The sequence below is a fragment of the Dermacentor silvarum genome, chromosome 2 (assembly GCF_013339745.2).
Source record: "Dermacentor silvarum isolate Dsil-2018 chromosome 2, BIME_Dsil_1.4, whole genome shotgun sequence".
Classification (NCBI taxonomy): domain Eukaryota; kingdom Metazoa; phylum Arthropoda; class Arachnida; order Ixodida; family Ixodidae; genus Dermacentor; species Dermacentor silvarum.
In genome coordinates this window covers 48,359,671-48,372,860 of record NC_051155.1, presented here as the reverse complement: position 1 = coordinate 48,372,860, position 13,190 = coordinate 48,359,671, and the positions used below count along the sequence as shown (strand labels likewise).

Sequence of the window (13,190 nt, the reverse complement as noted above, 5' to 3'; positions counted from 1 at the left end):
ATCACGTTATTGTGTTTACGAGAAATCGAACTATTATTGATTGCATGAAATAGTTTATTTGCTTATATACGCTAAAGACGCAATGGCATTACTATGGAATCGATGGTGGTAACTAATTTGCATAAATGGCTATTAGCTAAAAAAATAAAAACAAAACAAGTTGCACTGCCACGGTACAATGAGAATTTGGACACGAGGGAGGCATTCGTCTCATCTCGCACGAAACAAAAGAAAAGAGCAGAACGTCAGCAATGTTTTGTTATGACCAACGTCTTGAGCATCGGCGCCGACTACGAGGGGGGAGGGGGGGGGGGGGGGCTCCGGGACTCGAGCCCCTTCCTGAGTTTTCCGGGAGAGGGCCCTGCCCCCCCCCCCCACCGGTGATGCCGAAGCCCCCCTCCCCCCCGCTCCTAAAATCTGATTACCAGAGTCCTGCTACCCAAATCATTTATGGTTTCTTTTGAGTTGCCTCTACCTTTTCCCTTAAAATGTTAATGTGGCTAAAAGCTCACTGCATCATTGTTGACGCGGACGTGCACGGCTTTTATTCATACTTTCGCTTTATTTCTGAAAATCCTGACAATAGGGAAACAAGCGCATTAGAAGCACCAACGGTGGCCACCTCATTCGTATTTTTTCCCCTCGACATGTTACTTTAATTTCCAGTGTGAACACCATGCACAGACACATTATATTTCAATGTGTACACAGGACAAAGTTTCTCATACTTTTAAAGAGAAAGAGGTAGCCAACTAACAATTATTTCTAATGATATGAATAGCCTATGTCTAGAGAATGAATATGTTGCGGCGTGTTCAACTGTCTACAAATTGCATTGCCCACTTTTTTGACACTGAAAAAGACCTGCAGACTTCAGTGACCCCTTCGGCAGAGTCTTTTATCAAAGGTGTGTGAAATGCACGTGAATGATATGTGTCTCAGCATTGCTTCTCTTTCCAGTAGGTAATGCTAGCGACACATGAAAAAAAATCTTAAATTAATTTACAACACTTATCTGGGATGGAAACATCGCAACGTGCATGCACAGGTCATAAATATATATAATTAACTTAGTAACCGAAGTAACGCCAAGCCGGATTCACTCGAAATCAGAATCAATAGCAGTCATGCGCAGCAGAGCTTTTACTAGGACTCAGAATAAATAAAAAACAAAAGGCTGCAGTTTCGACGCAAAGGCGAAGCAGTATTAGTGATACCGAAGCATCAGACAATTACACGAAGGTAGATTCTTCCCGTATAAATCCGCCTAAGAGCCGCACCCCCAACTTGAAAGCAAACGTTGTTTAAAAATCCAATCGAGAAGCAATCGCGTTCACCGCTGATTCCGATCGCGCTTTAAAAAAAAGTCGGTTACAACTTAAGAAGGCCGGAGCGCATCAGCCGATTGCCACTGCGACTAAAGAAATAGTCCCGCTGACCTGACTCGGCCCAGCTCGAAGCGCGGGCTGCCATGTCCTCTGTCGGCGAGGTCACGGGCCGTCCGGCTCATGACGTCAGTCTAGAGTGCCCACTCATTGGTGGATGCTCGTATGCATCCGCCTTTGAGGGGCAAATGTCGCTGCCTTCTAAAGTTGTACACGACTATAGATGGCGAGAGGAGGCGATCGTGGAGTTTTACGACGGATTTCATACTCGTAGTTGGAACAATTAGATAAAATGACCCGGTCCCATGTAAGGCTCGTCAAAATTGTGGCAAGAAAGTGCGGCCCTCACACGAGTCTGTACGTTGCTTATGTCGCCGACATGAATTGTAGTAACAGTTACTTACTAATTAAAATAACAAACATCGTGCAATGCGCCGACCATGTAAGCCTGTAAATATCTCGCTGGATGACCACGAGCAGTCGCTATCTCAACGCTGGCATTATAAAGAACGCCGGCAGCGGGGACGAACGATTCGTACAGCCATGCGATTCACCGCGACTCCGAAAATTAGACTCATCATCATCATCTGCATATTTTTTATGTCTACTAGAGGATGGCCTCTGTCAACGATATCCAATTACCCCTGTCGCTTAACTTAGGCTATGTGATCTGCAACACCGGGGCGCGGAAAAACAGCCTAAGAAGGAAGACAGCACGCATGAAGTTAGCAGCCATCCCTGTTCGCCTTTGATCATTGCACCGCCCAATGATTACCAACAAATGGATACGGCACGCGGGCCACGCAAGCGTCAACTGCGCAAAGTCATTCGCAGCTGCGGCAGGGTTAGATTAGAATACGCATGCTCTCCTCCCCAAGCGCGCATTTTATCACATGACCTCCAACTAACCCGAATATTGACCGCGTGGGAAGATAATGTCGATCAAGCCGCCATCCTTTTCGGCTCAGTGTTACGCGCTTTTTCTGGCACCTACAGTGTATGCGTCGCATCTTCATATGACTTTTGGACTTTATAAAGGAATATCACGGCGACGACGACAACGAAAATTTGCCTGGAGTGTCAATACAATTGCTGTCGCAATAAAAGGAGAGATAGAAAACAGGCGTCGAGCTCGCTTCTACCGCGGCTGCGGACGTTGCAATGTACACCGGCTACAAACACAGCATGAGAACCAAAGACAAAACCAACAGTGGGCACATCGCTTATCGGTACTTCGCCATAACCCGTCTGACGCTGAAAAGGAAGCGTATTTTCCACCTTGTAAGCACCAGGGGAAACATAACACTAAGCGCGCGGGGAGACAGCGCACGCGAAGGGGCCAGCCATCTCGGATGGCCCAATCTTAAATTCGGCGTAGATTAACTCCACAATAAAGCGTGTGACCCGCGTGTGTATGGACGAGGCAGAAAAAGTAGGAGTGGAGGACCTGTGTGGTCTAGCTGCTAGGCGAAAGAAGACTCCACGCCGCTATCAAGAAGGTTCCTCAGCTCACGTGCTTTCATCAGCGAGTGACATGTACCGCCAGAGGCTCTATGAAGTACTTGACACAGTGCTGTCTTCGTTAAACAACAGGTATCCACCTGATATGTGGCAGCATAAGTCTCACATTGAGCAGGCAGCTTGCCATATGACTCATATGACTTTTGGACTTTTTAAAAGAATATCACGGCGACGACGACAACGAAAATTTGCCTGGAGTGTCGATACAATTGCTGTCGCAATAAAAGGAGAGATAGAAGACAGGCGTCGAGTTCGCTTCTACCGCGGCTGACATGTACCGGCAGAGGTTCTATGAAGTACTTGACACAGTGCTGTCTTCCCCCTTCCCTTTCCCCCTCCCCAAGTCAAGGGTCGCCAACCAGGCACGTCCTTGGTTAACCTCCCTATATCTTTCCCTCTTCGTATCTCGCTCTCTCTCTCTTGCCATAGGGAAGTTCTACGGTGACGACCTTGAACCAGGATGCCTGATTTTGCACAGAGATTTGATGATATGCTTTAAGCCAGCAAAGGTCGGCATCAATGTCCACATTTGAGGACGCCGTGCACATGTTTACGGTGGGCAAGTGCGAACACCTGCGAAACCTTTCGCTGGAAATGGCCAAGCTAAACGAATTGCGTTGGCCAAGCCGGTCCGTCGACCACATCCGAGAGGTTCTTTTCTTGCCTTCGGCGACTGAAAATGTACGTGCGGTCGACGACTGGACAAGCCCGTTTGAAATATCTGGCAATTTTGCACGTCCACAAAGAACTCTCCCGCAAAATCAATTCGAATAAGATTGCCGACGAATTCATTTTCAAATAGAGAGCCCGAACGAACACTTTTTTAATGATGGTGAAATCATCGCATCAGACAACCAACCGATGTCTTTAATAGGAGAGAGAAAGGCACCAACTTACATGTCAAAGCAAACCACCTGGCTTAGAAAACATCGCAAAAAGCTATACAAAAGAACGAAAATGGGGTACATAACAGCGCAAGCCGAGTGAGGCCATTTGGGCAAGAAAAGACGCGTGGTTGCGCTATTTGTACAACTCCCGAGTCCATGCTGTGCATTTTCCTCATTAATTTTTATTCGTCGTATGCTGCACTATATATATATATATATATATATATATATATATATATGGCTGCTCAATAACGCAATACACGCTGCTCCTTATTTGCTATCGAGTCCTTTCGCGCGCTTGAGATATCACTGTCTTATTTATTTATTTGGGCACCTGATAATTTTTACTGTATAATCCTTTATTCTGCCTCCGGAAAATAAACAAAACCAGTGGCATAAGGCATCCTTTGACAAGAAATGAAACTATTGCGCAATGGAATCACATTATACTTATGCTAATAATTCGTCATAAGTTTTGTTCAGAAATTGGTATATATCGTTTAATCTTTATATATGTTATGTTTTATCTTCTCAATAACTGACCTTTTGTCAGGAAAAGATTTCTTGATTGCATCTTCTTTATTAAAACATTTACAAGGCGGTACATGGTCTTTTTTCATTAATGTGTATTTGTGCGACGTAATGCGCACAAAACAAATGTAACTCCCTAACGTGTTTAACTGAATCCGCTTGTCGCATGGCTCATCCCAGAGATGCCACTCTCTCGGTGGTACGAGGGGTCTCAGGCTGTAAAACAGAATTGTCTCCTACTCTGAGGTCTTGCAAATACTCATATAAGCTCGTTACTTCAGTGAACAATCTTTCGAGGTCACACGAAGTTTGCAGTGTAATTTTTATTACACGTTATATATACATATATATGTAAATATATATATATATATATATATATATATATATATATATATATATATGTATATGTGTGTGTGTCACGGAGTTCTAGTATCTCTCTCTATACATACATACATACATACATACATACATACATACATACATACATACATACATACATACATACATACATACATACATACATACATGGGTAGGGTTGGGAAAGCTGGTCAGGCCCCAGCCTTCCACCCGGAAAAATTAAAACTTTCCGCCTATGGTCTTGGGCACAGATGTCATGTGATGATGATGATGATGATGATAAATAATTATTGGCATCCCCTTTGAAACGGGGTGGTGACAAACTAGTCGCCTAGCCTGCTTGAGTTTATCAGGTCTACTATAGGTGCTTTTCATTCTAGCATTTTTGTACACATCTCCTTAACGTTTTTTCCTCTATCTCAAAACTTCTCTGTCTAGCACCGCTACCGATTCCTGTAATGGATGCGGTCGTATGAATCTCATCCCTGATTTTTCTCTTCCAATACTCCAAACGTACCTTGCTTATCTCGACTGTTGACCGATTGATGCTTCCATCCACTTTAAATCCAAGCGCTTCTGGAAGGTGTACGTTACCCATGGGTCTCTCTGGGTCAAAACCTTCGCTTTCCATTACGATGTGCTGAGTGGTCTCTGGATTTTCGCTGCAGCATACACATGCCTCATCTAGTTGCGAATATTTGCTCCGATATGTTTTTGTCCTTAGGCAACCGGCTCGAGTCTCAAATAGCAAGGTAACCAAGATAACCCTTTGTGTTATCGTAGGTATTTTCCCTTCTAATTTCATTCCTCTCATTCTCAAAAAATATTATGGGGTTTTACATGCTAAAACCACGATCAATTATAAGGCATGCCGTAGTGGAGGACTCCGGAGTAATTTAACCAGTTGGGGTTCACCTAAATCTAAGTACGCCGGTGTTTTCGCATTTCGCCCCAATTGAAATGCGGCCCGTGGCCGGAATTTGATCCCATGACCTTGTGCTTAGCAGACCAGCATCATAGCCGCTAAGCACCCACGGTGGATGACTTCCCATTCTTGTAAATCTCATGGCCTGCTTCTGTTTCCATTTTTTGCATTAAATTCGCTGTTTAAGTTTCTCTCACTTTCTTTTTCATGACTCCTGGTTGTCTATTTACAGTTTCGATTATCCTGTACTTGGCTACCAACTTTCTTCACCTCTTCCTTCATTCTGTGTACGCACTTTGCAGGTACAGATACTTGTTCACTTTAGCCGCCCATTTATTTTTATCCCTGTTCCTGAGTCGCTTCAAAACTAATGTTGCGCTGCGCTTCTCTGAATTCAAGAGGTCCAACCACTGTCACCCTACACTGCCTCAATTGTGGTTTTACCGTGGGCTGCCAAAGCCTACCGGCCTACGAATCTTTGCTTAACGTCCAACCCTGACAGTATGTCCAATTTTAAGCACAGAATGTCATTTCTCAATGTTAGTGTTGGCATCATGACTGCTCTCCAGATTCCACGCATCATGTCATATTTATTCTGGCCCAAAAATGCTCAATGTTTCATAGAGCTTGGTGTGTGCGTGAGCAAGTCTCCTTCGGGGTATTTATATTCCGTGACGATGGGTATGAGTTGCTGTTGAATAGATATCAAGTAATTACTCTTCTCTTCATTAAAGATGATAATTTCCGATTCCTCTGTGCTAAACTTAAGGCCTGAATTTGTCACTGGGTTGCCACGCACACTCGCAAGTCTCTGTACACAAATCCCCCGCATTGTCCGCTAGTAGCACTATATCGTCAGCATACATCAGTCTGGAGATATTCTGTTGTACCATTTGCCCCCTTACGCAGTTTCGGATAAATTAAAAACTAATTCACTGTTTTCCAGTTGTCTCTCTCTGCCCTTAGCATAAAGCGTGAGCAACAATGGAGACAGAGCACATACTTGCTTGAGTCCTTGGTGAATTTCCACTACTTCATTGCACTTTTGGCATTCCCATACAATTTGTACTCGGTTGTCCCTATATATCTCCCCAGCACCTCCACGAAATCGTCATCTATACGTTCGTGCTTGAAAATCACCATCATCATCGCGCCAGCCTATATTTATGTCCACTGCAGGACAAAGGTCTCTTCCTGTGATCCCCAATTATCCTCTGTCTTACGTTAGCTGATTTCCACTTGCGTCTGCATATTTCCTAATTTCATCGCCCCACCTAGTTTATGCCGTCCTCGGCTGCGCTTCCCTACCCTTCACACTCATTATGTATCTCTAATGGTCCACCGGTTATCTGACCTACGCAATACATGGCCTGCCCAGCTCCATTTTTTTTCTCTCTTAATGTAAAATAGAATATCGGGTATTCCCGTTTGCTCTCTGATCCAAACCGCTCTCTTTTGTCTCCTAGCGTTACACCTGACATTTTTCATTCCGTCGCTCTTTGCGCTTGAGAATACCCCGTAACAATTCCCTGTCTACGTTGTCGTAGGTTGCCTTAATATCCGGAAATGCTATCAATAAAGGTCTATTCTGAGCTACGGAAATCTATATGCATCAGGTCAGTAAAAACATATCCTTTCAGCGTCTACCTGGTCTGAAGCCATCCTGCATGTAGTTCCCCCAGTATATAATTATTCTCCACCCACTTCGAAAGTTCAAATTTTCTTGCTTGCATGGTCATTCTATAACCGACGTTACTGTAACTGTATGAGCTTGTCTTATCCTTATCGCCTTTGCCTTTGTAGATGAGGTTCATCTTGCTTTGACGCCATGAAAACGCAATTTTCTTTGTTTTACTCACTTGCTCTATGATATTGGTCAGCAATGCCTTGCTCTTTAGACCCAGGTTTTTGATTAGCTGCATCGGGATTTCATTAGGTCCTGCGGCTGTGTTATAATGGAAATTTTCTTCTGCTTTTTTTTCAGTAAACGTTGTCTGCGCTAAGTTTTTATCTCTCACGCTTCTCTGTTGTTGTTGGATCTGTTTGAATTGGGTCTACACTTTCTTTCTTGGCTAGGTTATTCGTCATAAGGTCTGTGATGCACCGCTGCAGCGCATCGTCGCCTTCGAAGATTTTACCGTCTTCATCATTTATAGCCGTTCGCGAAATTTCAGTTGGAGCTCTGAGTGCTCTTACATGGTTCTAGGATCTCTTTGGGGCGCCTTTCCTTCTTTTGCGAATGTTATGCACAAAACGTTTACGTGTGCATTTAATTTTCTCCTGCACGACCTCACTCGCCACCGCTTTATTTTCTCGGTGTTGGTCCCTTGTAAAGAGCAACTCTTTTTCGTGTAGTCCAAATTTTTTGGCTTCTCGATTATCCGTATACGCGTTCTTACGCTCATCTACAGCTTGCTTTATTTGCATGTTCCACCCCTTGAGTGGTTTTCCCTTTCCAATCCAGAAATATTTGGCCGTGTCTGTCTTATCTCCTGCTCCACAACGTCTACCTGTTCCTTATTTTCCCGGACTGTTATCGGAAGCGCGTCCTTTTTTTCTATGTATTTTGCGATCTCAGTTATTTGCTATTTGTGCATTTTAAAGAATTCTGATGCTATTGGTTCGTGTTATGCGATGGTATGTCTCCCAAAAGTTTAAGGTTAAACGCTGAAGATCACTACAAGGCTATCTTTTCCATGTTTATCTATCGTCATTTGGTCCAGTCGTTCCAGGACTACAGAAGAAGTCAGATGTACCAGCCCCTGCTCTAAAACAACTGAGCTTACTCCTCTTGCATGAAAAGTACAGCAACCACGTGCACATCTATACCGATGGATCGACTACGTCGTCCAGTTCTGGTGGTGCGGTGGTTATACCAACGCGAGGAACAACACTGAGGTTCAAGACATCGCATGTCACGACCTCAACGGCGGCAGAACTAACGGCTCTGCATCGTGCACTAGAATTCATTGATTCTGAAAGACCTACAAAATGGGCTGTGTTTTCAGACTCAAAACCGGCATTACAGTGAATGCAGTCAGTTCTATGACGCCTCTGTCATGAACAGTTGACATACGAAACCGTGAAACTTCACCATCACGTCCAACAAAAAGGCCACGAGGTTGTATTTCAATGGGTACCTGGTCATTGTGGAATCAGTGGCAATGATTCCGCAGACAACGTTGCTCGCACATCACACCAAGAGCTCAGCGTTCCAATTCCACTTTCGAGGACAGACGCCGCAAGGCAGCTTCGACACCTGGCACGCAGCCTCTCACTGACCGAGTGGAACTCGCCAAACCTACGACTTACACGACTGTATCAATTAAACCTCTCACTGCAACTCCGACCTCCATTCGGACTTCCTCGACATGAAGCTTCGCTTCTCTGTCGCCTTTGGTTAGGAGTTGCCTTCACAAAGGCATACTCTACATTAATTGGAGTGACCGACAGTGCAGCATGCGAGGTCTGCGGCACCGACGAAACTATTGACCACCTGCTGTGCCACTGTCCACGATATGCCCAAGAAAGACAAGAACTTGCAAACGCGCTAAAAAAAACTGGACAATCGGACGCTTTCCGTGCAGGTGCTCCTGGAACACCTTGGCTCGTCGGCCCGTAAAGTATCGCTCGTCGGCCCGTAAAGCGGTGAAGGCACTTTTGTGCTTTTTGAGGACGACGGGCTTGTGTCAACGTCTGTGACTATTAGTGCACTAACACACGTGTCAGCGAACTAACCGCGCATTTCCCTTCTTTCCTTCCCTCCTCTCTCTCCCTGTCATCTTTGTATTCCCTCTTCCCATTCCCCCGGTGTAGGGTAGCCAACCGGACGTTACCCTGGTTAACCTCCCTGCCTTCTGCCTTTCTCTTGCTTCCTTCCTTCCTTGGTCCAGTCGTTCGTAGACTGTTACGGAGACTAAAGCGTAGTGGACACATGACTGCCTGTTTCCGCAGATTTATACAGGGTGTCCCAGCTAGCACGCAGCACGATTAAAAAAAAGAGGAACGGCGTTACGCGAAGCAAACCTTGTGCGTATTGTTTCCCGTACAGTGGAGTAGCCGCCAGTAATTTTTCGTTACTGAGATTTAATTAGGTAATTGTAATTAATTATCTAACTCGAGAAGTACTGTCCTAATTATCAAAGTGTCAATGAGAAGATTGTAGAGCAACATGAAAAACTCCCGATACAGCTTTCTGTTGCTCAATACCTGCTACATAAATGTGTTTTTCCGAGCGTGAAAGAAGCCCGCGAACACACGCAGAATTGCCGCGCGAGTGTATATATATATGAGTATGAGTGTGTCAGGTCTCACTGTAGCTTCAGTTGCAAGACAGCGCTTGTGCCGTCTCTTTTCGTCCGTGTCCCTTGGTTACGTTGCTACACAGCAACGGGAAATATACATTTTCGTGCGACAGCGGTGGTGAACTGCAATAATGGTGTTTGCGTGACGAAATGTGCAGCTGGTAAGTTGCGAACAATGTAGAAAATCACGTTACTGTGATACACCAACCTCATACTGGCGTCTGAGAAAGCAACAAGCGTCTGGCGTCTCTATGAAGCGCCAAGCTGCTGCAACATTTTCGAGCGACCACTTTCGGGAATATGATCACTTTCCCGAGATTACGTGTGATTCGGTACCGGACACGTTGAATTATATACGGCTGGCAGCGCTCGTGCCGCTAGGCGAATATCACTTTCGCAAGATTTCGCGTGGCTCGGCCCCAGACGCGTCGAAGTGTATGACTGTCAGCATTCCTGGCGATTTGGGAAAATGGCGACTTTGCACAGTGCAAGGAATGCTCTCGGCCGTATTACTCGACGCGTCCAGTGTCGAGTCACGCAAGGTCTCGCGAAAATAACAGCTCGAAAACACTGCCTTGTGCGTGGCCTCAACCAGAGACCATATTGTGGCGCGTGATAGCTGGGCGCTGTACTCGTGGTCGAAATGCTGTACCGCGATCTATTTACAGCTGAGCTGTTGAAGCCGACCGTTAGACCGCGGGTTGTGCACAAAAAATGAGGGGCGATCCTGGCGGTAGTGCAGAAAGGGCCCAAGCGCAATGGCACATACTTCTGTGAACTAGCCAAGCTGAGCCTGGCTAAGCTTAGTTAAAGGCACACTAAAGAGAAACCGTAAGTTGAGCTTAAATGGTAGATTATCCTTTCACGATCACAGCCATACCATTCTTACTGCAAACAGGTGTTTAATAAGCGAGAAAATAGCGAAAAACTGAAGAATAGGTGCTGACGCCCCTTCGAAATTCCCGCACTACACGTTCGTGACGTCGAAGATTACAAACGCAGGCCGGTCGCGATTGGTCGAGAGCGATTTATCGCTGTTAATAAAACGCAAAATGAAATACACCTTAAACGTACATAAACAGCATTTGCCAACATTTTAAACCGTTTCATGCGAGGAAGTACAAGTTTAGCACAAAATTAAATAAATAAGAAAAAATGGCATGGCGGTACATGCGGCCGTGATAGTTTCGTAGTTTCGTTTTTGGTGAATGCATCGTCGAGCGCGCCTGTTCCGCTCTACGGTGTTTGGTTGCGTGTTGCGTGGCTCGAAAAACGTTGACTTCGCGGGAAACAGCCAGAAAATGCCTCGCGTGTGTAGTGTTGAGGGCTGTATAAATGGCCCAAGGCGCTTGTTACAGGGGCAGTGGCAGTGTTGACTCGATTGTGTGCTTTTATGTGGTGTCGCGCGGGGAGCCCCGGCTCCCCGGCGTTCGCAATGGCTCAATGCTCGGCCAGAGAGACCGATGGTGTGCTCTCTGCATTTCTCGCCCTCGGATTATGTGTATAATCTTGCCCTCGGAAAGTATCATGGCGTGCCCCAGAGGCCAGTCCTTTCTCGAGCAGCTGTTCCCTCAATGCGGCCTTCATCAAACCCCCTACCGGTGCCCCTGCGACAGCAAACTGGCGGCTCGGTGAGTGCTGAATGTCATTAAATAAAGCCACGAAATAACCATACCGAGTACGTGCGCAACTTTCTACGCTTGTTCTGTCGGGAACATCGTCGCCTGGCGGACCGGACGCTTCGCCTTCCGTCGACGAAAACGAAGCTCTGCTTTCCGCCGGCGTGGCCGGCGGCTCACCGCCATCGCACGCGGAAACACCTACCGATCGAGCACGGATGATCATTTCGCGCTCCGTTTCACTGAATGTCGCTGAAATGCAGTCCTGCTTCCCTGGCGAGCTCTTCGCTGCAAGGTTCAGCGGCAGCAACGGTATCCATCGCGGCGAACGCAAACGCAGCGACCATGCATGCAGCCATGATGCATCCAGTGCCTCGGCCGTTTACGCAAGCGGCGACGTATCATGGCGCATTCTGATTCGCTGAGAGCAATGAAATCTGTGACGACACTGCTTCAGCACCAAATCTGGGGTGAGAGAAATTGAGGAAGAGATATTTGGTCTTTGTTTACGAATTTCTCCGCTAATAACTCATATTTTTGCACCCAACAAAAACTGCATGCATTCCTGAAGGTCCCTCTTTTATTCCAGCTGAACTTCCTGTTTCTCTTTAGTGTCCCTTTAGGCTGAGTCAGTCATCTATAGCCAATCGATAGCTAATCGATAATTAATCAATAATCAATAAATTCCGGAAAAGCTGGGGATGACTTGGTAGTGCTTAGCCTAGCCCAAATACGCAGCCAATACATTGCGATAGCCAATCAAGCGGTAATCAATAATCAATCAATAATCTATGAGTTACGGAAAATGCTGGGGTTGACTTGGTAATACTTAGCCTAGCCAAAAAACCAGGACTATAGCTAGGTGCCTATCAGCTCCGCTCTCTCTTTAGCATTGCGCCTTCAGTGCAAGCTACGCTAATTTTTAAATTTGAACCACATGGTATGTATTTGAGTCGGATCTACGCACAGCGCGGTATTATCGCACGGTCAAATGGACGCACCAAAGTCACGTCAAAAATATGTCTAGCAAGTGCTCTGATTGCAGTTCTCGCTTAGCAAGAAGCCAAAAGAACAGGACTAAGGTGACGGTGACAAGAACTTTATTTGGTCCCCGGGCCACAGTTTCTCAGGAGTCAGATATATATATTTTTTTTCGGCAACGTATCTGCGCCTGTGTAGCAATTGCAATACAGGTGCAATATATTCTCTCACGAAGGCCGGACCCGGGCCAAAAGGTTGCAAGAAAAACATTTCGCAGGATGCCAAACCGAATCTGAACCAAACACCATACCCGAACCTGAATTTTAGCCGGAACGGAACCCGAACCGATATTCTTAGAACATGCCTGAACCCGAACTGAACAAAATAACTGTTTCCTGTTGTTGTTGGTGGTGGTGAAAAACATTTATTGCTCTCAAAAGAGAGAAGTACATGGAGGTATGCATGATCCGGGCCTTAAGGGTCCGGCCCCTACAAATACTACGCGGGGTCCCTAGTACGGGACCCCGGTGGCGTCGGCCGCTGCCGGGGCGCGTTCGACCAAGGCCATTTGCACTGCAGGTCACAGCAGCCAAGCAGGGTCCGGCGAAAAATAAAGTCTCAAACATAAAGAGCTCAGTATCACATTTGGTTGCTCAATAGATTAGCGATCCTTCGAAATG

The 13,190-nt window shown here is 45.9% G+C and overlaps 1 protein-coding gene across 1 annotated transcript in view; it reads right to left on the bottom strand.

Annotated features, from left to right (window-relative positions):
* LOC119441451 (endochitinase) overlaps positions 1–13,190 on the bottom strand; it is a 59,138-nt gene that overhangs the window by 22,963 nt on the left and 22,985 nt on the right. The window lies entirely within an intron of this gene.